Raw genomic sequence first — 25,374 nt, forward strand, 5'->3', positions numbered from 1 at the left:
GTCAGCAAAACAGGGCAGTTTTGTCACCAGACATGGCATTGCAGTGTGTACACCAGCCACAAGCTACCGACCGAGAGGCGTTGTGTGTTTTTCACACACCTGAGCAATATAATTCTGCTGAAACAACTTTGTAGTGCAGACCTGGCCAAAGATTCACTCACATACAGCTTGCAAGGAAAACGTCACCTGCTTCTCTGCTTTGCAGAATCCAAACACAAGCAAAGCTTGTCAGGCCCTAGTGGCGATGGTAGGGAGTCAGGTGTGGGCAGACACTGTATTTTAATTACCCACAGGCACCATGGCTTAGCTGGCTAAAGCATCTGTTTTGTAAACAGGAGATCCTGGGTTCAACTCCCAGTGGTGCCTTGTTGATTGGTTGTTGGGACACCTGCTTTTGGCTACTGTCAGAAGACAAGATTCAGAGGTAGATGGGCCTTTGGTCTAGCCCAGTGTGGTTTTTCTTATGGTTTAAATAACACTCACAGGCACTGATAATAGAGTTACTGAAGGTTTGGGAGTTAGGAGCGGGTAGGTCAGTGGTCCAGTCCCCACACAGATGACCCGTCTCCCTCTGGGACAGGGGCAGGTCTGAGCTCTCACCCAAATGCTCATTGTGGCTGCCAGAATCTGTAGGCAGCTCATTTAGTTTACGGCAAAGGTTGAGTCCTGCTTTGTGCACCGTGTGTGAGAATGAAAATCCTAAGCTGCCATTTGAAATAACGAAAGCAGCAGGACGTGTTATTGTGCTTGCCCCAAAGCAGACAGACCAATGGAGAAATGCCGTCAAGTCCAAGGTAATACTCCCCTGCCATTTTACCTTTTTTGCTTGCTAAACTCCTTCTTATCTGCCCGGCCCAGGCTGTCCTCTGCCTCAGCTGCTGCTCCCGGCCTGCTCTAGAGTCAAACACGCAGGGCCCCAGGAACAGAGGCTGGGACAGGGCAGCAGCCTGGGCTGGGCTGGGAAGATGCTGGGAGTTCTCGTTCCCTGAGAACTCGTCCGGCTCCCTTCTCAACAGCAAACAAATCAATTCCACGTCCCCTCCCTAGAAAAACCAGCTTGGAGCCAAGGGCAGCAGGGGATGATTCCCTCCAGTTCCCACCGAGGCAGGAGAGAACCCAGGGTGTTTCTAGCAGAGTTTATGGAACTGACGTGGGGAAACCAGCCTTTAATAACAGGCAGTTCCAGTTTAAACTAAGTGTTTTTAACAATTTCTACAACATTAAATAACCCTTCAATCGTAGTGTCACCATCCATAAAATTGCTTCAGCCTCCTAAGTGCACAACTAAACATCTCTTCAAATCCAAGGGAGTGGAGATCAGTCAATGTTCAGAGTCATCCCACATAAAAGAACCATGTTGTGGTACATACTGGCCCCATCATGTGGCCATCGCTTTTCCCTCCTCCTCCAGAGTCAGAATGTGATCAGCTCCCACTGAGGGGGTGCAACACCCCTCCCTTGGTCTCTGTGCCAGAGCTCCTATCAGCTCAGTGTCCTTCCCGCAAGAGTCGGCTGCTGAGAGGGTTGCAATGGGGTAAATGAAGGCAGAGGAGGATTGTTCCTGATGGGGTTTCTTTGTGTTGCTCTGTGATCCTGCTGGAGGAAGCATCATTTGTGTTTGTTTCAGTGGCTTGGGTTGGTCTCAGGTTGTGACCATGGGTACAGGGATTCCTGCACTTTCTACTCTTAGCCCCTCAGGGAATGGACAATGGAGCAGCTTCAGAAATTGGATAGAAAGTAGCCTAAAAAAGTGTCACATAAGTGAGAAGAAGAACAGTATCATCATCTGGTGGTCTAGTGGTTAGGTTTTGGCACTTTTACTGCTACGGCCTGGGTTCAATTCCCAGTCAGGGGGAAAGTGACTTTAAACCAAAACTGCTTCAATTATTCTTCACTTACAACATAAACAAATCCCTGGTATTTTCCTGATTCCCCCCATCTTCCCAGTGTCTCCATGGCAGGGCTGGCTCCAGGCACCAGCACAGCAAGCAGGTCTGTGGGGTGGTCAACAGAAAGGGGAGGCTTCAGCAGCAATTGGTCCCTCTCAGAGGGAAGGACTTGAGGCCAAAAGCGGCAGTGGTAGAGCTGCAGTTGATTGCAGCTTTTTTATTTTTTTTTCTACTTGGGGTGCCAAAAACACTGGATCTGGCCCTGCTCCATGGAAGACAATTTGTTAAATCCCAGATGAGTGCAGTTCTATCAGTTCTCAGTGACCCTAAGAACCAGCAACCTCCAGGACAGCACGTTTGGCCCTCAGAGGAGGGAATGTGTCCCCCATGCTGCTCTTAGGCCACTGGATGCTCTGGGAATAGGACAGCTCTGAGTGTAACCAGCAGCCCAGCTGGGGATATAGTGCAGCGGTAGAGCACATGCTTTCCATGTGTGAGGTCCTGGGTTCAATCTCCAGGTTCTTCTTTTCACCCTGCTACTTTGCTCATGCCCAGAGGGGATGTAGCCCAGCAGTCTCCCTGCAGGAGTTTCAGTCCTGCTCAGTGAGGGGCAAGTGCCAATTGCATGGAAGGTCGGGGGCGGTTTCTGCTCCTAAGTCACCTCAGTACATGTAAGATTCCCACCCGCTGTGCTGCTTGGGACAAGGGTAGATGAGAAGGGCGAATCCTCCAGCACTGGAGGGAAAGGTCCCATCTGCACAGACTGAGAGGCAAGGAAACAGAGGGGCAGTCAGTGCTCAGAGAGGAGAGAGGTCAGTGATTTACACCCACCAGGGGACACTGTCTTTTTGAGTACCACAGGGGTAGCTGTGTTAGTCTGGATCTGTAAAAAGCGACAGAGTCCTGTGGCACCTTACAGACTAACAGACATACAGGAGCATAAGCTTTCGTGGGTGAATCCCCACTTCGTCAGATGAATGGAGTGGGAATTCTGTGCCTGGCTAGCCAACTACAAAAGCAATTTCTCCTCCCTTGGTGTTCGCACCTCAGCTGCTAGAAGAGGGCCTCATCCTCCCTGATTGAACTAACCGCCTTATCTCTAGACTGATTCTTACCTGCATATTTATACCTGCCCCTGGAAATTTCCATGACATTCATCTGACAAAGTGGGGATTCACCCAAGAAAGCTTATGCTCCAATATGTCTGTTACTCTGTAAGGTGCCACAGGACTCTTTGTCTTTTTGAGGCGAGTGCAGCTGGCTTGGGATGGTGCTGACGATGGATAGAAAAAAGGCTGGAGTCAATGACTGATGAGACCACAGAAGGGAAGGGGAATGGCAGCCCCACAGAAGGTCCTGGGTGCTCAGATGCCCCAGTTATTGCACCCTGGCCTGTCACACAGAGAGAAAAGACACCGAGGGACCCAGCCCCCCTACAGTGATCCCATGGACAAGAACTTGGCTGGGAGTTGGGTGAAGGTTCCCTCTGGGCAAAGGGGAGCTGAAATCCCTCAGTGTCCTGGAATTTAAGCAATGGAAGCTTCAAACCCTGCACGGGTGTGGGCTGAGGTGCGTTAGCAGAAGGTTGGGCTGGACACGGGAGGCAGGTTTGTATAATTTTTGGTCGTTCCCAGAATGGGACTAAGTCCTGCCCACCCCACAGCTGTGTAAGGCTCTGGGAGTTTGGGTGTGGGAGGGAGAGGGATTGGGCTCTAGGAGAGAGTTTGGGTGCAGGGTCTGATCTCAGTCAGGGATTGTGCTGCAGCAGGGTGTGTGGGGGGCAGGGTCTTGGAGAGTTTGGGTGCAGGTGTGGGGTCTGGGTTGGGGGTGCAGGAGAGGGTGAGGGGTGCAACCTTTACCTCGGGCATCTCCCGAAAGCAACCCGCACCCCCTTCTGGCAGCAGCCCCTAAGCGGGAGGGCAGGGGGCATCTCTGAGCATGGCTGCCCGCAGACTCCACCCCTGAAGCTCCCATTGCCACAGTTCTCAGAGTTGGCTCTCGGGGCGGGGGCAGCACGTGGAGACCCCACCCCCCACCCCAGGGGCCGCAGGGACGTGCCAGCCGCTTCCGGGAGTGGCGTGCCACATGGAGCGAGGGTGGGCAGGAAACCGCCTTAGCCCGCTGGTGCTGGTGGTGGCAGGGGTCCTCCGGCTCTTTTAACTTGACCGGGGCAGCAGGCAGGACCAGGGGGGACACTCCCAAGGGCCTAACGTTGCTTTGCACAACAATAAATCTTGGAACAGGACAGAAATGAAATGGCGGCAGAACCTAAGGAATTAAAAGCCTCCGGATTCTTGTGTGTGCACTGACTCCGAACGGAAACTGTAATTTGACTCACTTTGTGTCTGTGGCCGGTAAAATATCAAGCCAAAATCATTGCAGTGATTGTGACCGTGGGTTTGAGGAGGCTTTGGTCTTATTAAAATGTAACTAGCATGTTACACTTGTGTTTTTAAAGGTGGCTTCCCCAAGCAATCCCAAGTTGTTCTTCCCACAGCTGGCTGATGGGGGTAGCAGGATCTCCCAATCTGGGAATCTCTCTGGGCCCCACTGTTAGTTCTCCATCCTTTCTCCTCCTAATCACAGACACCCCTCCCCTCCCCATTATCAGTGTTTTGGAGCGACCCCTCCCTCCCTTGATGGGATACAGACTCTCTGTGACAGAGACTGACTGGGGCTCCTCTCTGCACAGCCCCAGTGGGGAAAGAAAGAGAAGGGGTGGGGCAGGGCGGGAGGCGGGGAGAAGATGGGCAGGAGTCAAATGGGACTAAACCAGAATCGAGGAGATTTTCTTCCTGTTAAAATGTCCGGGAGTCTCATCACTGAAAAGCTGCATCTTGAGTTAGGTTTGATGCATCAGCCTTTCAATTACCAGGCAAAGGTGTGAACCCCAGAGACTGATAACTGCCTGCTTCCCAGCTTGCTCTAAAAAGCACCTGCAGTGGTGCAATTGGTTGGTATAAAGGGGGCTACTGCTGGGGTTATGAGTTCAAGCCTTGTCTGAAGCACTGGTGTACATTATCCATGTAATTTCCCCAGCTTGTTTGCCCGATGCATAGGGAAAGGAGGTTGAGTTTTAACATGTGGCAGTGGGTGTACAACTTGGAAACATCCCCCCTGTGCTGCCATTAGCCAGTACATTATTCACTGGCAGGGATAATTGATTTATTTGCTCCTGTGAAAGCCGCCAGGACAGGTCTGTGGGCAGCAGATCTCCCTGCTTTTTCCAGCACACCCCTGGCTCCTTCCCTGCCCCAGTCACTGCTGTAGGAGGATCCTATATGTACTGAGCCTAAACATTTCACTGGGCCTTCTTAGCACAGTTGGCAGCATGTCAGTCTCATAATTTGAAAGTCTCAAAGCTCAAGCCTCAGAGAAAGAAATGGTTCTGTTTCCTGCTTTGGATTTTCTAAAGGAATTCAGAGAAAAGAAAGTAGAGGAAAGTGGTTTTTAGACACCCTCCCACCCATCTAACACACAGAGGCTTTTCCAAGGCATTAACTTTTCCTTCTCTGTGCAGTTTGTATTCTCCATAGAGCAAAATAAACCAAAAACATGCAAGTCTAAGCCTAATACAGTACAAAACTCAATACAGATCAAATCTCACCCTCAGAGATCTTCCAATAAGCTTCTTTTGCAGACTAGACTTATTTCTTGTGTAAGCAGAGTCAGGATGAGATCTACCCTGACATCTGGTGGTACATTATGAGGAGTGGGCAAAGGAATTTTAGGAATGTGCATTTGCATTGGTAAACCCACTCCACTTAGCATAACACACAGCAGCATGGGATGGTTATTTTCACACTGTGGCATCCCCAATTTATTTGTTATTGGGGCAGGAAGGAAAAAAAAGTGCTGTTACCTTAATTATGTGAATGAGGAACTATGAGACTGCTTTATGACAGAAATGACTCAACCTACATTAAATAGTACTTGCTAGACAAGGGACATGGGTTCCAAAACCCAGTGAAGGGAGAGAGGCTGGGAACTGGTGTGTGTTCCTGATGATATGGGCCCCTTTTGAGGGCCTGGAACACCAATTGCACATTCTCCTCTCTCCACTGTTAAAGAGCAGAGCTAATTTTGAATCCTTTAGGAGTCCATTTGGAGGCTGCTGATCTGAATTCACGCTGGGCCAAGGTGGCACTGGTGCTTCTCTACTACAAGTTGAAACCACTAAGAGCTGAAATCACTAAAAGAGCTAAGCTTACTGAGCTGAGATCATTGAGTGGGGGAGCCTGAAGATCGATCGCTAAGCAGCTGGCAGAGCGGAGCAGTCTGCAGCACGTTGCCGCAGCCCGTGGAACAGTGAGCAGTGTGGCGCAGTTCGCGGGGACGGCTGATGCGGTTCACGGGTTGGCTGGAGGAGCGGCACAGCTGGTGGAGTGGAGCCAGTCGTGGTGAAGGCTGCAGCAGAACTCCACGGAAAAGCGGGGCAGTCGGCCCTGGCCCATGTAAGGTGTCCCTTAACACCCTGTGTGTGCCCCCACCATTTCCACCCAGGCTGGGGGGGTAAAACTCTGCAGATAAACTTTTGAACTCTGGGGTGGCACTGACCAGAGACAGAGACTCTTGGGTTGTTGGACTTTGGGGTGATTGGACTTAAGACTCTAAGGGGGAAAGGACAGTGCCAAATGTGCTTGGAGGTGGGTTTTTTTGCTTATGGTTTGTGTATAGTCCTGGTTGTGGTGTCTCTCCAACGTGATGCCGCATTGTTTCCCTCCTTTATTAAAAGGATTTTGCTACACTCGGACTCTGTGCTTGCAGTGGGAAGTATTGCCTCCTAGAGGCGCCCGGGGGGTGTGGTAGGTAATTGTCCCAGGTCACTGGGTGGGGGCTTGAGCCAGTTTTGCATTGTGTTATTGAAACGGAACCCCTGGATACTGAACCCGGCCCTTGTTGCTGCCAGCTCAGAGGGGCAGAAGGGTTACACTTGTCTGGGCCCAACCTTTTCACCTGGTATAGCCCTTGTTCCAGCTCAGGTGGTAGCTAGGGGATGTCTCATGACTGCAGCCACCTTTGTTCTGTTCCACCCCTTATACAGCTTTGGTACAAGGCAGGAATCTTTGTCTCTCTCCTGGGAAAAGCCCCAGGTTTAAGATGGATTCCTGTACCAGGTAACATGGTCACATGTCCTGTGAGACCCCAAGCCTTCATTCTTCCTGGCCTGACTCACAGATGGTGCAGGACAGAGCCATCTCCAGTCAATTGTCCTGGTTAATGGGAGCCATCAAGAGTCCAAACCACTATTAATGGCCCTCACTTTGCATCATTACAACAGGACCACAGAGTTATAGTTCATATTTCTAGTTTCAGATACAAGAATGATCGAGTCATACAAATAGGATGAACACACACAGTAGATTATAAGCTTTGTAATGATACTGCACAAGAGACCTTTTGCATGAAGCATGTTCCAGTTACATCATATTCACACTCATTAGCATATATTCATAAAATCCTATGGAGTGCAACGTCACAGCAGGGAAAGGTTTTTACTGCGGCACTTGGGAGCAGTTGAGTTTCATGTTCAGGCTGTGGTATGAGTTCCTCCAGGTTTCTCATAAGCACACAGGGACCTTAGCGGGTACTCTCGATACAGGAATGGCCCAGACATGATAAAGTGATGTAGTTTGCATTTTCCTTTTTTATTTTTGTATTTCCAATGGCATTTCTGTTTGTGATTTTGTTTTGCTTTGTATAACTGTGTTTTCTCCTGGATTTGTTATTTAACTAAAAAAAGAATAAGGCCTCAGGGCACCGGATGGAGGAGCAGGCTAGGGCTAGGACTGCTAAGAGAGCACGAGTAGCAGGTTTTCTGTATTGTTTCCTGCTCTCATTTTCTTGATTAGTTTCTCTTCTGCATGGAATTTGCTTCTTTGAAACATGAGCCTGGCTAGCTCAGTTGGCAGAGCATCAGACTTTTAATCTGAGGGTCCAGGGTTCAAGTCCCTGGTCAGGTGAAAAGTAACTTTTCCCTGTTGGATATTTCCCCCAGAACTGATGAAGGCATCTCTCCAGGATGTTATTTGAATCACTTTTTCCCCCCAGGAATTCACCTTTCACTAGGAAGGGCCATGTACTGCCTGGGACTGAAGGGGAAACTTCCTCACATGCCCACTGGCCTTTCACAGTCTGGATTAAGAAAGGCCTCTGGGAGCTGCAGCAAACTGCTGCATGACAACTTGGTGAGCAAATGCAGGGCTGCCCGCACAGGGTCATACACACCAGAGCTCAGCAGAGGTCTGGGGGTTCCCTATTGGTCCCATGGTGTAAGGGCAGCACTCGGGACTTTGAATCCTGCAATCTGAGCTGAAGTCTCGGTGGGATCTGAGGACAATTCCTGTGCCACAAACCCTGCTGGGTCTTCCAAGGCTCTATCTTGCTCTCTCCAATGCCATGAATTCCTGTCTTTCACCCGCTAGCTGTTGTGACTTGAGCACAAGAGGGGATGTTTGATCCAGAAGCCTGGCCATGCCTGGAGTCCTGTAGGTAGGGATGCAAGCTCCATTTCCTGTGAGTCCTGAATCTGGGCTGCAGCCTGGCCTAGCAGGCAGCCCTGTTGGTTCACCTACTGGCCCAAAGTCACTTGGGCAGTGTTGTCTTTCCCCAGGGATGCTGAAGGGCCTAAGGGAGGGAGGCTCAATACTCCCCCCCATCAGTCAGGGAGGAAGAGGAGGGCTGCAAGAGTGGGCAGGTTGATGGCTGGGCCTTCTAGCATTCGGTTGGGGACGAGGTGGGGAACGCAAACTGGGAGAAATGGTTGCTGGCCTGTGAGGAGTGGCTCAGCCGGTGGCGTAAGTGGACCTTGTCATTACCTACAAGGTTGTCATGCTCAAGACCCATCTGTGGGGAATTTCCTCAGCCATGTATTTCCCCCTGCTCCACGAGTGCTACTGAGACCGAACACGATGGCCTTCCACTTCTTGTGGGGCCATAGGACGTCCCTACCTAGTCAGGAGAAGTGCGGCTTTTTTGCCGTGTTAGAAGGGGGGTTGGGCCTGGTGGGCTTTGAAGCCTTGTACGGTTCTACTGTTTTGTTTTTCAATTTTCAGTGGTGGCTCAGCTGGAGAGCAGGTCAAAGCCCAAAGCCCTGCCCCCGCCCCCCTCGTTCCACCCTTCCCCCAAAGCCCTGCCCCCCCCGCTGTGCCCTTCCCCAAAGCCCTGCCCCTGCCAAACCCCTTTCCCCAAAGCCCTGCCACTGCCCCCTTCCCTGAGGTCCTGCCCCGCCCCGCCCCCAAAGCCCTGCTCCTGCCCCCTCACTCTGCCCTTTCCCCAAAGACCTGCTCCCACCCCGAGGTCCTGCCCTCACGCTGCCCCTAACCCCGAGGTCCCCCTCACATCGCCTGTTCCCCTAATCCCTGCCCCTTTCCCTGAAGTCCTGCCCCGCCCCGTCCCTTCCTCCAAGGCACCACCCTCGCATTGCCCCTTTTCCCCAGCACCCCACCCTCACTCTGCCCCTTCCCGACTCCCCACTCCCACATTGCCCCCCCAATACACCCCTCCCTGCACCCTTTCCCCAAGGACCCACCCCACATGGCCCCTTCCCCGAGTTCCCGCCCTTGAGCTTCCCTTTCTCCTCGAGACCCCGCCCTGCACCGCCCCTTCCCCCTGGTACCGCATGCCTGCACCCCTTCCCCTGGGACCCCGCCCCTGGAGCGCCCCTTCCCCCCTGGGACCCCGCCCCTTCCCCCTGGGACCCTGCGCCTGCACCGCCCATTCACCTGGGACCCTGCCCTCACATTCCCACTAGACCCCACCCCTGCAGCACCTGTTCCCTCTAATCCCTGCCCCTGCATTGCCCCTTCCCCCCAGGCCCCACCCACATGCTTCCGCTTTGCCCGAGACCCTGCCCTCACAGCGCCTCTTCCCCAAGTCCCCAGTGCCACACTGCCCATTTCCCCTGAGTCCCCGCCCCACACTGCCCCTATGACCCCACCCTCACATTGTCCTGAGACCCCGCCCTCCCACTGCTCCTTCTCCTGAGACCCCGCCCCTGCACCACCCACTAACAGGCCAGACCCCGGCGGGGGAGGGGGAGAAACATGCTGTGCTCTGCCACAGACTTCCCGAGTGTCCTTGGGCACATCACTCAGCCTCTCTTCTCCCGTCCAGGAAATGGGGCTGGTGGCGCTTCCCGCCCTCGCACGAGCTGGGAAGAGAACTACCCTGTGAATTAGGAAGATGCTCCCAGTCCCCCTGCTCCCACCTCTAGACCCACCTCTGCTCCCAGAGCCAGGAATAGAATCCAGAGGTCCTAGCACCCCGCCCCTCCTGTTCTGACCACTGACCCCCACTCCCCTTTTAGGCTCACTGCCATTTCTATCCACCCACCCCACCTGTCCATCCCTTTGCTGCAGGTTTCTGGGGTGTCACCCCTGCTCTGCACTCCCCCAGTGCAGCCACAGGCCTTTTTTCCCCCAACCACACATCCTCTCCCCCTCATGCTGGATCATCTGCTTGGCCCCCTGCCCCCTCTCGGGGTGCGCTGTGCGGCGTGGCTGGGGATTGTGCAATGGCCCAGCACCAGGCAACACAGAACGTAAACCACAGGCCCTGCCCCACCCCACCGGAGCTGCCCTCCAGGTGCATTTGAGCCCAGCACCTTGCATCTGTGCTCTCCTGCCCCACGAGGGGTGAGCTGCAGTCCCCACCATGCTCTGCAGCAGAGAGAAGAGTCAAGCCAACCAGCCCATTTAGGATGGGGGAATCAACACCCTTTTTTCTGCACAGCCACTGACCATCAGCGGGATTCCTCCTCCCTCCTGTGCCTCATTGCAACTAAATCTCCGCACCTAGACAGCTGGTCCATCCGCTGCACCCCAGTCCCCCATACCTAAGCCTCCCTGCCAAAGCCCTGCACCTGGCTCCATAGAATTAAGTCTCACATCTTGCTGGGAACTCAACTTCTTGTGCCCAGAGAGTCTCGGCCCCCCTCAGTAGCTGACCTGAGTCTGAGAAACACAGTGTCTGTCTTCTCTAAAGAAGTACTTGGAGAGCCTTTTCTAGTGTGACCACGTGGCCTAATGGATAAGGTGTCTGACTTTAAATGAGGCAGTTGAGAGTTCAAGTCCCTTTGTGCTTGTGCAGTTTTACCTTTGGCTGAACGTCCTGCTCCCTTCAGGGCTGGAACCTCTTTTTGGTCACTTAGGCCAATGCTCTGGCTTCAGCTAGAGCCCCGGGAAGGAGTTGGGGTGGGTGTCACAAAGGCTGGGGCATGAGCCCCAGGTGCTTCCAGTCTCGCCGTTGCCCTTCCTGACTTGCCAAAGAAACTGGGCGGCTGCCCGGGCTAGCGTGTGGAGCAGTTTCCCTCTTCCAAGTGTGCGCCTGTCCCTGTGCTGGAGGGTACTTGCTACATAGCACCTTGGGAGCCTGGGTGTTTCTCTGCTTCTCGCCAGCTGGGAAAAGCCTCTCGAGGTAAAATCTCCTGCCCCACTGCCAAAGTGAGCACCTGGAGTGGGAACAGTAAGAGGCCCCACCGGGGGGGCTGGCCCTGCTTTCCTACCATCGTCTGATGTTGGCCACAGAGCATCAGCAGCCGCCCCGCATGCTGGTCTGTGGGTGGCCTTCAGTGGGTGTTTGGCATGGCAGGGAGCAGGCTGGCTGGGGGTCTTTGTCGCTGTCTGCTGGCCACGCATAGGCATGGTCGTCCCCTCCTCTGAACAGCCAGAGTGAGTCTGTGCTTAGAAAGCAGAGACACAGGAGACTGGAGACAAGAGGGTGAGAAAGATTGAGAAAGGGCCTATGCAGACAGCCCACACCACAGGGACGCTGCCTGGTTAAGGGATGTGGAGGCACCAAATTGCCCCAAATTTCCCGGTGCCCTGCGCAGCTGCGTACTGCTCCAGCGGGGAACCCGATCCCCCGGCTGGCTGAGCCGGCCAGGAAAGCTGCCCTGCCCCTGCTCCACCTCTTCCCCACACCCCCCACCCCGGGTCTGCCCCCACCCCCCTCTTCCCCCCCCTGCTCCACCCCAGCCCCCCCCACTCCGCCCCTTCCCCTGAGCTACACCCCGGTGGACGGCAGGAGGGATCAGGCGCACCCGGCACTCACTGGGCGGTGGGAAGTGGAACGACCTGGCCCCAGCCTGCTCTGCTCCACTAGCTCCCAGCCGCGCCACTGGTGAGTGCTGGGGGGGGCGTTTCCCCCCCAACTTCCAAGGCTGGGAGCAGAGTGCAGCAGGCTGGGGCCGGATCACTCCACTTCCCGATGCCCCGTGAGTGTGGGGTCGGGCCTGCCCTGCAATTACCGGGCAGCGGGAAGTGGAGTGACCTGGCCCCAGCCCGCTCCGTTCTGCCAGCTCGGGCTGGGGGACAGGGGTGCCGTGTAGGGCACCAAAATGTCTAGGGACAACCCTGAATAGATCATTTTCCCACAGGGGCCGATGGCTGTTAGAATAGAGATATTCAGGCTGCCTGTGCAGGCCTAGACTTTCAGAACTGCGGTGTCAGAGCTGGGAAGGGGGACACTGGGGAACAGACTCTGTCGGTCTATAGAGATAAACCCGACTGGTGTGAAGGGCTTCGGAATCTGCTTGCTGGGAAACTAACCCCAGTAAACATCCCTTTGTCTGCGCTACCGACTTCTGGTCTTCTGCTGCTTGCTGTCTGCGTGACAAGAGCCAGGGAAGTGGGTGGGGGAAGGGAAAGCCTCTAACAATGGCTCCTTGCTCCTCTCCCTCCAGGCTCAGGGGTCAAGGATGGGCAGGACTCCAGGCTCTGCTTGAGGGATCCTGGCACAGGGGCTGGTGGGGGGGCAGGAAGAAAGGATTGCAGGTTCTGACCTGTGCTCTGGAGAGCAGGTAATAGGTGAAGGGGGCGTTTTTGACTCTTCCCTTCCTCAGTGTCCCCTGGGCTATAATTCTACATTCCACAGGGCCAAATGAGGGGGTGATGCCATGTGGTCAATGAAAACCAGTGTTTCAGGTGAGGTTTGAACTCACAACCCCAGCATAGCTCCTCTCAGCACTGCCCTATAAGTACTGTGCGCTAACCAATTGCACCACTGGAGCACCTGCTAATTATCATTCTCTGAGACCCCTAGGTTGATACAGGCAAGGAGTGACCCCAAAACATTCTCAGTGCAGCTGAGAGCAGGTAGCGACAAGTGTTGTACTCGGTGGGGTGGATTCTTCTTAAGGGTTCCAGGCACCATTTGACCCTTTTGTTCTTCCCTGTGTAATAACCGAGCTGGTTAAGACTCAATGGAGAGTCTTGCTGCAGACCAACAGATCTGAAGTCACTGATAACCAGCTCTAAGCATTAGTCCTGCTTTGGGACAGTGTCTCTCATGCAAGGAACTGCCCAGTCTGCGCTAGCAGTGAGGCTCCCTCACTAACAGCTGAAATCAGGGAGAGCTGTGTGAAGTGCAGGGCCCCAGGGGTGCCTGAACAGGGGGGAACAACACCCCAGGGCTTTTAAAAATGGGAGGGCTCTGCCTTGCCACTTTGTAATGACTGTAAGGGCGAGTGAGGGTGGGGAGGGGTGGAGAGCAGTGAGCGGGAGGAGGGGTCTTGAGGTAAGAGGCAGCGTAGGAGCGGGGCCTTGGGGAGAAGGGAGGGCAGGGGCGTGGCCTCGAGTGGAAGGGGTGGGGCTACTGTTTGGGCTCTGGTGGCTGCTACTTTTAGGCAGGGCAAGTGCGGGGGGCAAGTGGGGCAATTTGCCTCACAAGCCCTGGCCAAGAATCCCTTCCCTGGCTAGAGGCGCCTTTTTAATTTTTACTCACCCGGCAGCAGTCCGGGTCTTCGGCAACACTTCAGCGGCGGGTCCTTCAGTTCTGCCGAAGACGCAGAGCGAGTGAAGGACCCGCTGCCACTGAAGACTCGGACGCCACCCAGTGAGTACAAGCGCCACAGCGGGTGGCACCTTTTTTATGTCTGCTCCCCCGCTTTGCTGCAGGCCCTCGAATCCTCTGGGCGGCCCTGCTTTTAGGGAGCCTGTTCTGCTCCTGGTGGGACCACAAGGTGTCAAATGGTGCCTGGAACCATTAAGAAGGATCCACCCCACCGAGTACAACACTTGTCGCTACCGGCTCTCACCTCCACTGAGACTGTTTTGGGGTCACTCCTTGCCTGTATCAGCCTAGGGGGGGTCTCAGAATTACAATTAACAGGTGCTCTAGTGGTGCAATTGGTTAGTGTGCAGTACTTACAGGGCAGTGCTAAGAGGAGCTATGCTGGGGTTGTGAGTTCAAACCTCACCTGGAGCACTGGTTTTCATTGACCACATGGCATCACCCCCTTATTTGGCCCTGTGGAATGTAGAATTCTAGCCCTGAGTACCCTGAGGAAGGGGAATAGTCAAAAACACCCCCTTCAATTATTACCTCCTCTCCAGAGCACAGGTCAGAACCTGCAATCCTTTCTGCTCCCCTCCCTCCTGCAGCCCCTGTGCCAGGATCCGTCAAGCAGAGCCTGGAGTCCTGCCCCTGGCGTCTGTACTATTGACAAACTCTAAGTGACAGGGACAAAACACTCAAATCCCGCCTGGTGCGGGGAGCCAGGTTTGCTCTTCAAATTCTGTCGTTGGTACATTTCCAGGCCTGGGAATGTCCCACAACAGCATTTAATGGGAAGCTGCCTGCAGAACAGTTACACTGCACAGAGCTCCTGTGGAGGAGGGGTGGGAATTAGTAACATTTTGAGGATCGTTTGGGAAATGAGCCTTTGCTGACAAGGTTTGTCTCTGTCCATATTTCACCTTCAGGTGTTATGTTGAGGGATCTTTAGTGTATTTTTGGGAGGTTAATAACTATCTCCTCAACTTTATTTACTCAACTTGAAAATTGGTGTCACTTGATTTTTGCATCTCCCTGTGAAAATACAACTGACACGTGTGGCTTTCTACTGGGGGTCATGATGTTAAAGTTGGGGAATTCAGTCTCTGTACTTCTGGGGGGGGGCGGGTGTTGCTTTTTTAACAGCTGCCTCACGGCCAGGCACACCGGGCTGTTAGCTGAACCCACTGTCCTTGCCAGGGCCCCTGCTGAACCCTGGGCGGCTGCACTGCAGTGCTGGGGTGACTGCAGGTGGAGAAGCTGCTGTGGAGCAATGTAGAGCAGGTGCAGGAAGGAGACGGGGTCACTATTCACATTCTGAACTGCACAGTTTTCACTCCCAGCCCCTCAGTCCCAACCCGCAGCCCCCTGGGCTCCCTGCTGAGCTCCCCAGTCACTGTGCGGCTGGTGCTCCTCACTCCCGACCTGCAGCCCCTGCTATCCCAGCCCTGACTTCCAGACTCACAGGTCTGCTGGTGCCCCTCACTCCCGACCCGCAGCCCCCTGGGTTCCCCCCAGCTATAGCGGTGCCCCTCACTCCTGACCCACAGCCCCCTTGGCTCCCCACTTTGCTCCCCAGTCACTGCGTGGCTGGTGCCTCTCACTCCTGACCTGCAGCCCCCTGGGCTTCCCTCAGATCTACCGGTGCCCCTCACTCCCGACCCGCAGCCCCTGCTATCCCAGTCCTGACCTCCAGACTCACAGCTCTGCTGGTGCCCCTCACTCCCGACTTGCAGCCCCCTGGGCTCCCGCTGAGCTCCCCAGTCACTGCACTGCTGGTGACCCTCACGCCCGACCCGCTACACCTGCTATCCCAGTCCTGACCTCCAGATTCACAGCTCTGCTGGTGCCCCTCACTCCCGACCTGCAGCCCCTGCTATCCCAGTCCTGACCTCCAGACTCACAGCCCTACCGGTGCCCCTCACTCCCGACTCGCAGGCCCCTGGGCTCCCTCCAGGTCTGACGGTGCCCCTCACTCCTGACCTGCAGCCCCTGCTATCCCAGTCCTGACCTCCAGACTCACAGCTCATTGCTTTGAGAGACTGGTAGTGAGTTGGGTGTGGTGGCTGGAGAACAGACAAAGTGGTTACTGGTTTATGATTTTCTGTTTGCTCCTTTCGGGTAAGGGAAATAGGGAAAGAAAAATAAGCAAACTAATGAAGAGTGAAGAGCAGAAGAAGCTGGAACTGCACAGGTTGCAAGTTGCTGCCCAGAAAGGCTGAACACTGGGCGCTGGGAAAGTCTCTGTTAACTAAGAAGCCCCCTGAGCTGAGTGCATCCCAGTTTCAGTGAACTGCAGAGGGGGTGTCTCAGCACAAGAAAGGAGGAAAATGACTACCAGAGAGGCAGCTACTTAACTAGAGCTGGCCAGACTGGAAGCAGAAGAGAAGGCAAAGGACCGGGAGTTTCAATTGAAGCTCAAAGAAGCAGAGGCACCTGTGCACAGAAGGGCTATGGAAGCAGAGGCAGTCAGGAGGGAGCTGCTCACACAAGAGCCTTGGAGTTAAGAGACAGAGAAATAGAGGCCCAAACTGAGGCCCAGAAGCATGGACTGGCTGTTATGGAGTGGAAGAGACAAAACCCTCCAGCAGCTGGCTCCACTTCCCCAAAAATCCACAAATGGGAGTGACTATGTCCACAGTATGATGAATCCAGTGATATTGCTGAATATTTCATCACCTTTGAGAGACTCTGCACCTCTGTGAAATCCCTGGTGGTCAAAAATGGTCACATTGGTAGCCAAATTGACTGGAAGAGCTATGGACATATTGAATGAGATGCCTATTGATGATGCTACAAACTATGGTAAATGTAAGGAACTAGTTTTAAAACAGTTTCAGATTACACCTGAAACCTACAGGGTTAAATTCAGGAGTCTTAAGAGAGGATCTGGATTCAGTAATGTGGCTTATGTAAATGAAATGAGAGATTTGTTAGATACGTGGGTGAGGGAAAAGACATTACAAGCTTTGAAGGAATGTGTGATTTGGGCCAAGGGCAGGCATGGTTGCAGTGCACCCTTCCTTGCCAACACCTCAAACACATGCCTGAATTTAAAACCTTCTCCAAAGAGGCAGAACAATCTGCATCAGAGCACTTACGAGGGTACACAAAGGAATTGGGAAATGTAATAGACACTAAACAAGCTAAATTGTGTGAACAAAACCTGTCCGCTGTAGATTTGCTGTTAATCTGGGGGTCTTTTGCTACGTCATCAAGCCCAAGGAGTTAATACTAGTGGTAAACGCTTTAAAGATGTAGGACATACCTGTTTTGTGGGGAAAAACACACTTTTATACGTGCTAGGGATGGTGACAAGACAGTCCCACAAGAATTGTTTCTTTTCATCTCATACCTGTAAACAGGCTGGAAGCTTGGCACAGCAGCAAAAGCATAACAGGCCTACGCTGCTGTGTGGGAGGAAACTGAGGCACACTGCCTTATGCCATTGGTGGCTAAATGCCAAGACACCTACACGTTAACAGATATTGCTGTCTGCACTCTCTTAGCAATACCACACCCCAACATGTTTTCAGGCAGCCGGGGACCAGGAACCCTATACCTTGCTAGACCACCCATGTAGGACATCATACAGTTTAAAGGTTCTGAAAGGGGGTGTGACCAGAGACAAGCAGGGATTTTAGGTGTCCCGCCTCTACCATGGACAGTGTCCAAGCCTCTGGCAGTAAGTTCAGGAGGAGGGTGTGACATTGCGCACACCCCCCCACCCAGGCCCGCCCTTCAGCATTCCTGGGGAAAGACCAACATGGCCAACGTGACTTTGGGCCAGTAGGTCAACCAAGGGGGCTGTCTCCTGGGTTTACTCGGAGTTCTGCAGCTGGGCTGCAGCCAGGCACAGGAGGGCGCCCTCTTGGTTGACCTACTGGCCCAAAGTCACTTTGGCGGGGTTGGTCTTTCCCCAGGGATGCTGAGGCACAGGCCTGAGGGAGGGAGACTCAATCCCCCTCCCTCTTGGTCAGGGCGGAAGAGGCGGCTGTAAGAGCGGCCAGGTTCCTGAGCTGGGTCTTCCAGCATTTGGGGAGGGTGGAGCTGACTGGGGCATGGTGCTGGCAAAATGCCTCAGGGCGCTGGCGGGAGGAGCAGGCCAGGGCCAGGGCTGGGGGGAGAGAGAGAGAGACCAGCAGGTTTCCTCTATTGTTTCCTGCTCTCTTTTTCTTCCATAGCTTCTCCTCTGCATGAACTGACTTACTCTTTCTGTGAGCCTGGCTAGCTCAGTTGGCAGCACATCAGACTTTTAATCTGAGGGTCCAGGGTTCAAGTCCCTGGTCAGATACTCAACTATTCCCCAAGGTCTTAAAAAGCTCTGTCTCTGGAGTCCTTCTTGATGTCACTTTTTCTCTTCAGGATTTTGCCTTTCCTCAGAAGGGGTTTTGTGTGTGGGTTTGAAGGGCAACTTCCTGACACCCTCTGTCCTCGCAGGCTGGAGGAATAAAGGCCTCTGGGCAGGGGCAGCCCTGGACTAGCTGCAGCACCTGGTGTCCTAGGCAAACCCTGCTATCGGTGCCCCCACCCCCAAACCCCAAGGGCAGAGCTAGGCTGAGGTATTTTGGTAAACGGGGAAACATTTTGCCCCTTTTTTCCTTTTAATGTTTTTAAGCGTTTTTGTGGATTTTTTTAAACAGAGGCTTAATTATTCGGTTTGTCCATCCGTCCGTCTGTCCAACCAATGTTTCTTTCTTCATCCTTCTGGTTCTGGCTGCCCCTTACTACAGCCATAACTGTGGTCTTGGACTTTATAGAGTAGTGAGGTACCTTAAGGGTTAAATGCTAAATCCCAAACCCAAACAACACTAGTTACCTGTGTCTGGCAAAAGGTGTCCGGCAGTTTTGCCACTTTGAATGATTCAAATGGATTTTCAGAGGCATTATAAAAACCCAACAAAGCAGAACCAAACCAATTCATCTTAAACCTACAAAACAAGAGTTTTACAAACCATGAGTGTCAGTTTAGGTCCTTAAAACCTGACATCATCACACACAAAGTTCTCTGTTGCCTAACATCCCTTGCACTGTGATTACTCCTTTTTACACAACTGAACCCTGACTGCACGTCCATCTTGTACAACCAGAGCCAGCCAGGGGCAGGCAAGTTAAGTGCCAATAGAAACTCCGGACATTCCTTTAGTGATTTTGCTAACATTACCCAGGAGTCAAATCATTTTGATGAGATCATCTCTCCGCCTGCTGCCTGGAGCCGTCCCCTATAGACCATTTCTGTGGGCAAAGGTCCCATTTCCCCTCAGAATGGCTTTAAAGGTTTCTCGGGACAAAACATAGTGGTGGTAGTAGACACTGAACCTGACCTTCTTGTATAATTTAATTACCAAACTTCTATCAAATGTGACTGCACAGAGCTGCACGTACAGTTACATTCAGTGAAAGTGAGCAACTGTCCCCAGAACTCACTGCCGGAAGCCTTAAAGTATCTGCCAGTGGCACAGGTACTTTTCATGGCTCTGGCACTGTGTGAGACAATGGACCACTTTCTGGTGGCTGGTTTGTTTCCCCAGCAGGTGTGGGGACTTCTGGCTACATGATGGCAGCTGCCAGACTCAGTTGGACAGGATTCTTTTCAGCTCACCTGAGGCTTGTTCCTGGCCGAACGAGGGCAACCACAGGGCGCCAGCAGAACCAGCTGCAGCTGCAGCCAGGGCGCCCTCAGCAGGGGCCGCTGTATAGCGGGCGGGTGTCATGGGACACACTGCGCCTGCTCAATGTCAGAAAATCCCCTTCAGACTAAACCAGTTTGTTTCTCAAAATCAAAACAAGTGAGATGAAAGTTCTTTGCAAAAATATTTTGTTGCCAAACAAAACCATCTCCTGTTTGTCAGAGTGTGTTAAATTGTCTCATCACACACAGAGGGGAGACACTTAGATCACAAACATTAGATAAGATGCTTCAGTCTGAGCTAAGTAGTTGCTGCTCTTAACAATTGCAAAATAAAAAAATACAAATCAAATAGACTATTTCAGGTATTCTATTATGTCATAATGTGATCGGAGTAACCATGATAGGACACCTCATATTATGCACTACTCCTAGTGACACGCTCCAATGGATCCCCATCCTCCACCCACTGTGAGGTAGGTAGGAGCGGATCATTATTATCCCTACTTGAAAGAGGGAGAAGCTCAGGCTGAGACAGGAGAATTGACTAGTCTCAGGTCACACAGCCAGCCAGTGGCAGAGTTGGGAACAGGACCCAAGAGCCCTGATTTTCAAACTAACCATCAGATCTTGAATTTCACACATTGAATGACCTGAATAAAGTGCTCTCATATGAGCTCCAGACCAACAACAGTGCACAGTAATTATTCAGCAAGTATTTGAGGAGAACTTCAAGGTTAGCGAGAATCATGAACTGCTCAGAGACCATTAATGCAGAGAAGCAGCAAAATTCATCAAACATAGAACTGGTTCTGACTTATTTCCTTGGTCTTAAAAGAGAACAACAAGGACCGGAATCTCCTCCCTGTCAATAACCCCCTGCTCAGCCAATCAGGGTAGAGACTGAGGATGGGAGGCTGAGGGTTCTCACCAGAGAGCCCAAAGGATGGCCCAGGTCACCGGTGCGGATCACTGCCCAAGCACTATTTCAGCCCCACATTTTTCGGTGGACCTCCCACAGTGGGAGCTGCAGAGCACTCCCCAGCAAAACACACACACACACACACACACACACCGTTCCTGCTGTTGGGAGGGGAACAGGTGAAAGGACAAAAGAAGCAAGAGATGAAGAGAAAGGAGGGAGGGAGGGATGGAGGAAAAGGTGAAACAAAAAGGACAAACCCTAATGTCCCCAGTGATTCTATGGGACATAATCCCAAGTGTGAAATAAAATTCTGCCTCCTTAAGCTCGTGTTTTCCATGCCTAGAATTCAACTGTCACCTGATGAATCAGACCGAACAGGTTTCAAACCTCGAGGAGGCTCTTACCTTCTAAACAGGAATGGCTGTTTTCTAGTAAAATCACCAAAAGGGAAGGAGAAAACTCGAAAGAGGTTCCTCCTGGTGCTCACGTCCGTGAACCCGAATACTCTCTCAGTCCTCAGAGAGAGACCTGGAGAAGGAGACTTGCTGAAGCAAAGCCACAGGGGTCTCTGAGGTTTCCCTGGCCCCTCACCCCGTCCTGCCTGGCTGATGTCAGCATCTCTCTGTGAGGTCACCACCTCCCCACCACCTTTGACCAATAGTCTGAGGTCCTGCAAAAGGCCTTTGTGATGTCACTGCCACACCCCTCCCTTGCTGTGCTAAAGTCCTGCCCCTGGCCAGGCACTTTGGAGGTTTGAGCTACTCCCTGTGGATCACCCCACTCAAGGAGCGTTCGTTCTAGGAAGCAAGCTGGCTAGACAGGAAAACATCAGACGCTGCTCCCAATGCTACATTCAGCTTTTCAGAAATTAGTCAACTTTATGGCCAGAAAAGACAATTAGAGCATCTAATCTGACCCCCTGCATATCACAGGCCTCCTGTATGACACAATAGCTACTTTTGGAGCAAACACATTCCAGAAAGGCATCTAGTCTTCATTAAGTGACATCAGGAGATGGTGAATCCACCACTTTCCTTGGTAGCTTGTTCCTGTGGTGAATCATCCTCGCTGTTGAATATTTGTGTCTTATTTGTAATATGAATTTGTCTCTTTTCACCTTCCAGCCACTGGGTCTTGTTATTCCTTTCTCTGCTAGATTAAAGAGCCCTTTAATACACAACCTTTTCTCTCCATTAAGGCCCTTCAACACTTCAATGAAGTCACCTTTCAATCTTCTTTTGATAAGCTAAACAGGTTGAGCTTGTTCAATAGCTCACTAGAAGGCATTTTTTCCAGCCCTCAGAACATTTGTCATCAGACTCCTGAACTACAGCTGTATGTGGTTCTTGTTCTTCTGCACAACATAGCTCCTGGAGAAGAGGGATCTGCAAATGTGCATTCATATGATACCTTTGTTTAATTGATGAAAAAATAAACTAGACACTTAGAGGATTGGAACTGATTTCAGTTGATGGACAGCTTTGCTAGGTTTTTATGCATTTGGACCGCGAAATCTTGAGTGTTTACATTCATATCAAGCACCCCCGTATAGAGGAGCCCCTGAACAGAATGGAGAATGGAAATGAAAATGTTTTCCTTTTTTTAAAAAAAAGGAAAGAAGGTTATAAGAGAACACTGGGGTTTAAACTGAGGATCACTGGAGCTGCAATCAACCACTCTACCACTGAGCTATACCAGCACAATGAGCTGAATAGAGAATTGTGATTTTCAGGACTTTGAAGGACAAACGCTGCTTCATCGAGGTCCTTTGCCATTCCCAGACCACAGGTGGTTTTAAAAATGGGGTTTGATTAAACTTCTTAAATGTGCTAAACACCACAGCTTGCACACCCACCGATATAGCTTCTCCCACTGACATAACTGCCACCTCTTGGGAAGTGGATTAACTGCACCCACAGAAAACTCTCTCCCATCAACATAGAGCAGTGGTTCTCAAACTGTGAGTCAGGACCCCAAAGTGGGATGTGACTCTGATTTAATGGGATTGCCAGGGCTGGCATTAGACTTGTTGGTGCCTGAGGCTGAAGCCAAAAGTCTGAGCCCCACCACCCAGGTCTGAATCCCTCAAGCTCTGGATTTGCCCTCCCCTAACTGGGGCAGAGCTCAGGCTTTGTCTCCCCTGCCTCTGCTCAGTGGGGAGGGGCTTGGTGCTTGATCCCTCTTTCCAGGGCCATGTAGTGAGTTTTTTTGGCAGAAGGAGGTTGCAGTGAAAGGAAGTTTGAGAAACCCTGGCATAGAACCTCTGAATATGTCTAGACTTGGCTCCCTGTGGCAGATCAGACACTGAAAGTACAGCCATGGAGACACCACACACCAGCCTTGCCTAACAGGCAAGAATCAAACCTCCACAGAAAAATGCCTGTTATTGTTTAACCCATCTCCCTAAGCCCTCAGCCACCACCACTTAACAAAGGGGCTTTTCTACACTATGGTTCTGGTCTCACTGAAGGGTCATTTCCAATTGTTTGCTCAGACCAGCATTAGGGAAAATGGTGCCCTGGGCAAAGCTTGTACTGGCACTTCCCATTGCCCCTGGACGATCCCCACTCCCCCTTTACCGCTAGCTCCTGCACTCCCAGCCCTTGCACCTCCTTCACCCGTAACTCCTGCCCCTGCTGTGCCCCCTTTGCCCTTAACTCCCTGGGCCACCAGCCATTGCCCCGCTCCTGCAGCCCCTCACATGGCTCCAGTGCTAGGGGCCCCGCGCTTGTTCTCCCTTTCCCTGGGCTTTGGCATCACTAGCCCCTGCTTAGCGAGTAGGGTTCAGGAGTTCCCAAAATGTGGGGCATGACTCCTAGGGGGACACAGAGGAACATGCATGGGGGCACCTCAGGGCCTGAGCCAGCCCCTATGGAGGGAGCACCACTCAGCCCCACTCTGCCCCAGTTCTTCCCCAACCCCACCCTCAGCCTGGGCCCCTGGCTCCCAGCTCGGCCTCGACCCCCTTTCCCCAGCAAGCAACGGCCCCACTCCCAGCCCTGGTTCTTGACTGCGGACTAGGGGGATTAGGGATAGAGGAGGGCGGGGTTACCGAGGTGCATTGTGGGAAGGTGGGATTTAGAGAGCCCAGAGTGGATGGGTGGGGGTGGGTTGGAGGACCCTACAGTGGCTGAAAAGGGGAACCCGGCAGGTTGGGGGGCAGCAGAGATTGGAGCTGAGGAACCTCACACCCTGGGGATGGACTCGGCCGGTGGGGGAATGGGAAAGTGGGGCCCAGCTATGGGGAAATGGGCTGGAGGCAATTAGGGGTGGGATGCTGAGGGGGAGGAGGAGGTCGGAGTGGTGAGGAGGGGGAGGAGGAGGTCGGGGCAATAAAGGTGATAATTGGAGATATACCAATCTCCTAGAGCTGGAAGGGACCTTGAAAGGTCATTGAGTCCAGCCCCCTGCCTTCACTAGCAGGACCAATTTTTGCCCCAGATCCTTAAGGGGCCTTCTCAAGGATTGAACTCAGAACCTGGGGTTTAGCAGCCAATGCTCAAACCACTGAGCTCTCCCTCCCCCCAGGGAAGTGGGGAGTGAAGGGACAGGCCGGGCAGAGCGGACAGGGTGGGGGAGGGGACGCCGGGGGCGGGGCTGGCGGGTCACAGGTGGGGGGGGGGACACTGCAGGGACAGGTTGGGGGGGCTGAGGAGCCCCGTGGCCTCAGGCTGCCACTTGTGGGGCTGCTCCCAGGCAGCTCAGCCCCCCCCCCTCGCTGCTGCCCCCCAGGCCCAGCTGAGGGGGGGTGAAGCCCTTTCACTCCGCGCTGCCTCTGCCCTGCGCCCCCCCCAGCCCGGATCCCACGCGGGATTCGAATCCCAACGGCCGCAGCGCGCGCCCGGGGGGGGGAGGCAGCGAAGCCTCGGGGCGAGGGAACCGGGGCCTCCCCCCACGCGCCGAGTCTCTGTCCCGCGCTCTCTCCGCCAATCAGGGAGCGGGGAGGGGCGCGGCGAAGTGACGAGCTACGGCCCCTCCTCCAATAGAGGCCGCCTGTGAGAGAGAGAGAGAGAGAGAGAGAACTACGCTTCCCAGAGTGCACCAGGAGGGGGCGCGTTGCCTGAGCAACCGTCGCGTCACTTCCGCTCTGAGACGAGCCAGGAACTACAACTCCCAGCCTGCCCCGGGGCGCCTCCGTCCTCTCCAGCCCAGGTGAGGGCGGGTCCCTGGGTCAACCTCACACCTCCCCCCCTAACGCAACCCGTCATCCCCGCCCCGCCCCCCAGAAAGCCCCGGCCCCGCCCCTCTCCTGCTCATGACAAGAACTCGCGTGTCCCTTGGCCTCGTCTCTCCCCACTCGGGGCGGGGCTGTTGGATGGAGCCATATGGAAATACGGGGGAGGGGCAGGGCTGGGAGCCAGGACTCCTGGGTTCTTCCCCAGCTCTGGGAGGGGAGGGGGGTGAGGGGGGTAGCGTGGGGGAGGGGCTGGGGTGCCTGCTGCCCTCGCGGTGACCAGCAGAGCCCCCCCCCTGCAGCTTGTCACCCCCAACCACGCGCTGGGTGTGCTGGTGCCTGGAGCCGCCCCTGGTTCCAGCCCCTCTGCCCAGGCAGCTCCCCCAGCCTGACACACACACCCAGCCCCTGCACCCCCCCCCCCCCGGTCTCCTCAGCCCAGAGGAGCCCCGGCTGAGTGGGAATCAGAGCCCCAAAATTACCCTGGGACCAACATGATCTGCCCATGACAAAGTGTTGATCCGCGCCCCCCCCAGCCCCACTCTTGACACCCACACACCCCATCCCCATTCTGTGCACACACCTTGGGTCACTGTGACACTGAATACTTCAATTGGATGGGGGGCCCACCACCATGGCTATTCCCTGCCCCCCAGGGCTCACGGGGCCGATTGGGGGCACAGGGGGCATGATCCAGTGCCAGCCAAGGGTGGATCAGAGGTGGGGGTGGGGATGGGGCTGTGGTTTCTGCACCACCCGGTTTCTGGCACAGGCTCCTTCGAGGATTTGCATTTCTTGATAGTTTTCACCAGTGATGAGCTGCCAAAATGCTAACAACTGGTTCCCTCCTCCTCCTCCTCCTCACCCCATGAGGGGTCATGCCCCCCACCGGGACTCCTGCCCCATCCAATCCCCGCCATGTTCCTTGACAGCCACCACCCCAGGACCCATGCCCTATCCACCCCCTTCCCTGTCCCGACTG

General features: G+C 53.7%; 2 non-coding genes across 2 annotated transcripts; both read left to right on the plus strand.

Annotated features, from left to right (window-relative positions):
* The first annotated feature begins 292 nt into the window (after window positions 1-292).
* Window positions 293-366, plus strand: TRNAT-UGU. Its single transcript has one exon. It is a non-coding gene; the product is annotated as a tRNA-Thr (tRNA).
* A 7,413-nt stretch (window positions 367-7,779) lies between these two features.
* Window positions 7,780-7,852, plus strand: TRNAK-UUU. The gene has a single exon. It is a non-coding gene; the product is annotated as a tRNA-Lys (tRNA).
* Window positions 7,853-25,374: the final 17,522 nt, after the last annotated feature.

Source organism: Mauremys reevesii, linkage group 12 (genome assembly GCF_016161935.1).
Source record: "Mauremys reevesii isolate NIE-2019 linkage group 12, ASM1616193v1, whole genome shotgun sequence".
NCBI classification, from domain to species: Eukaryota; Metazoa; Chordata; order Testudines; family Geoemydidae; genus Mauremys; species Mauremys reevesii.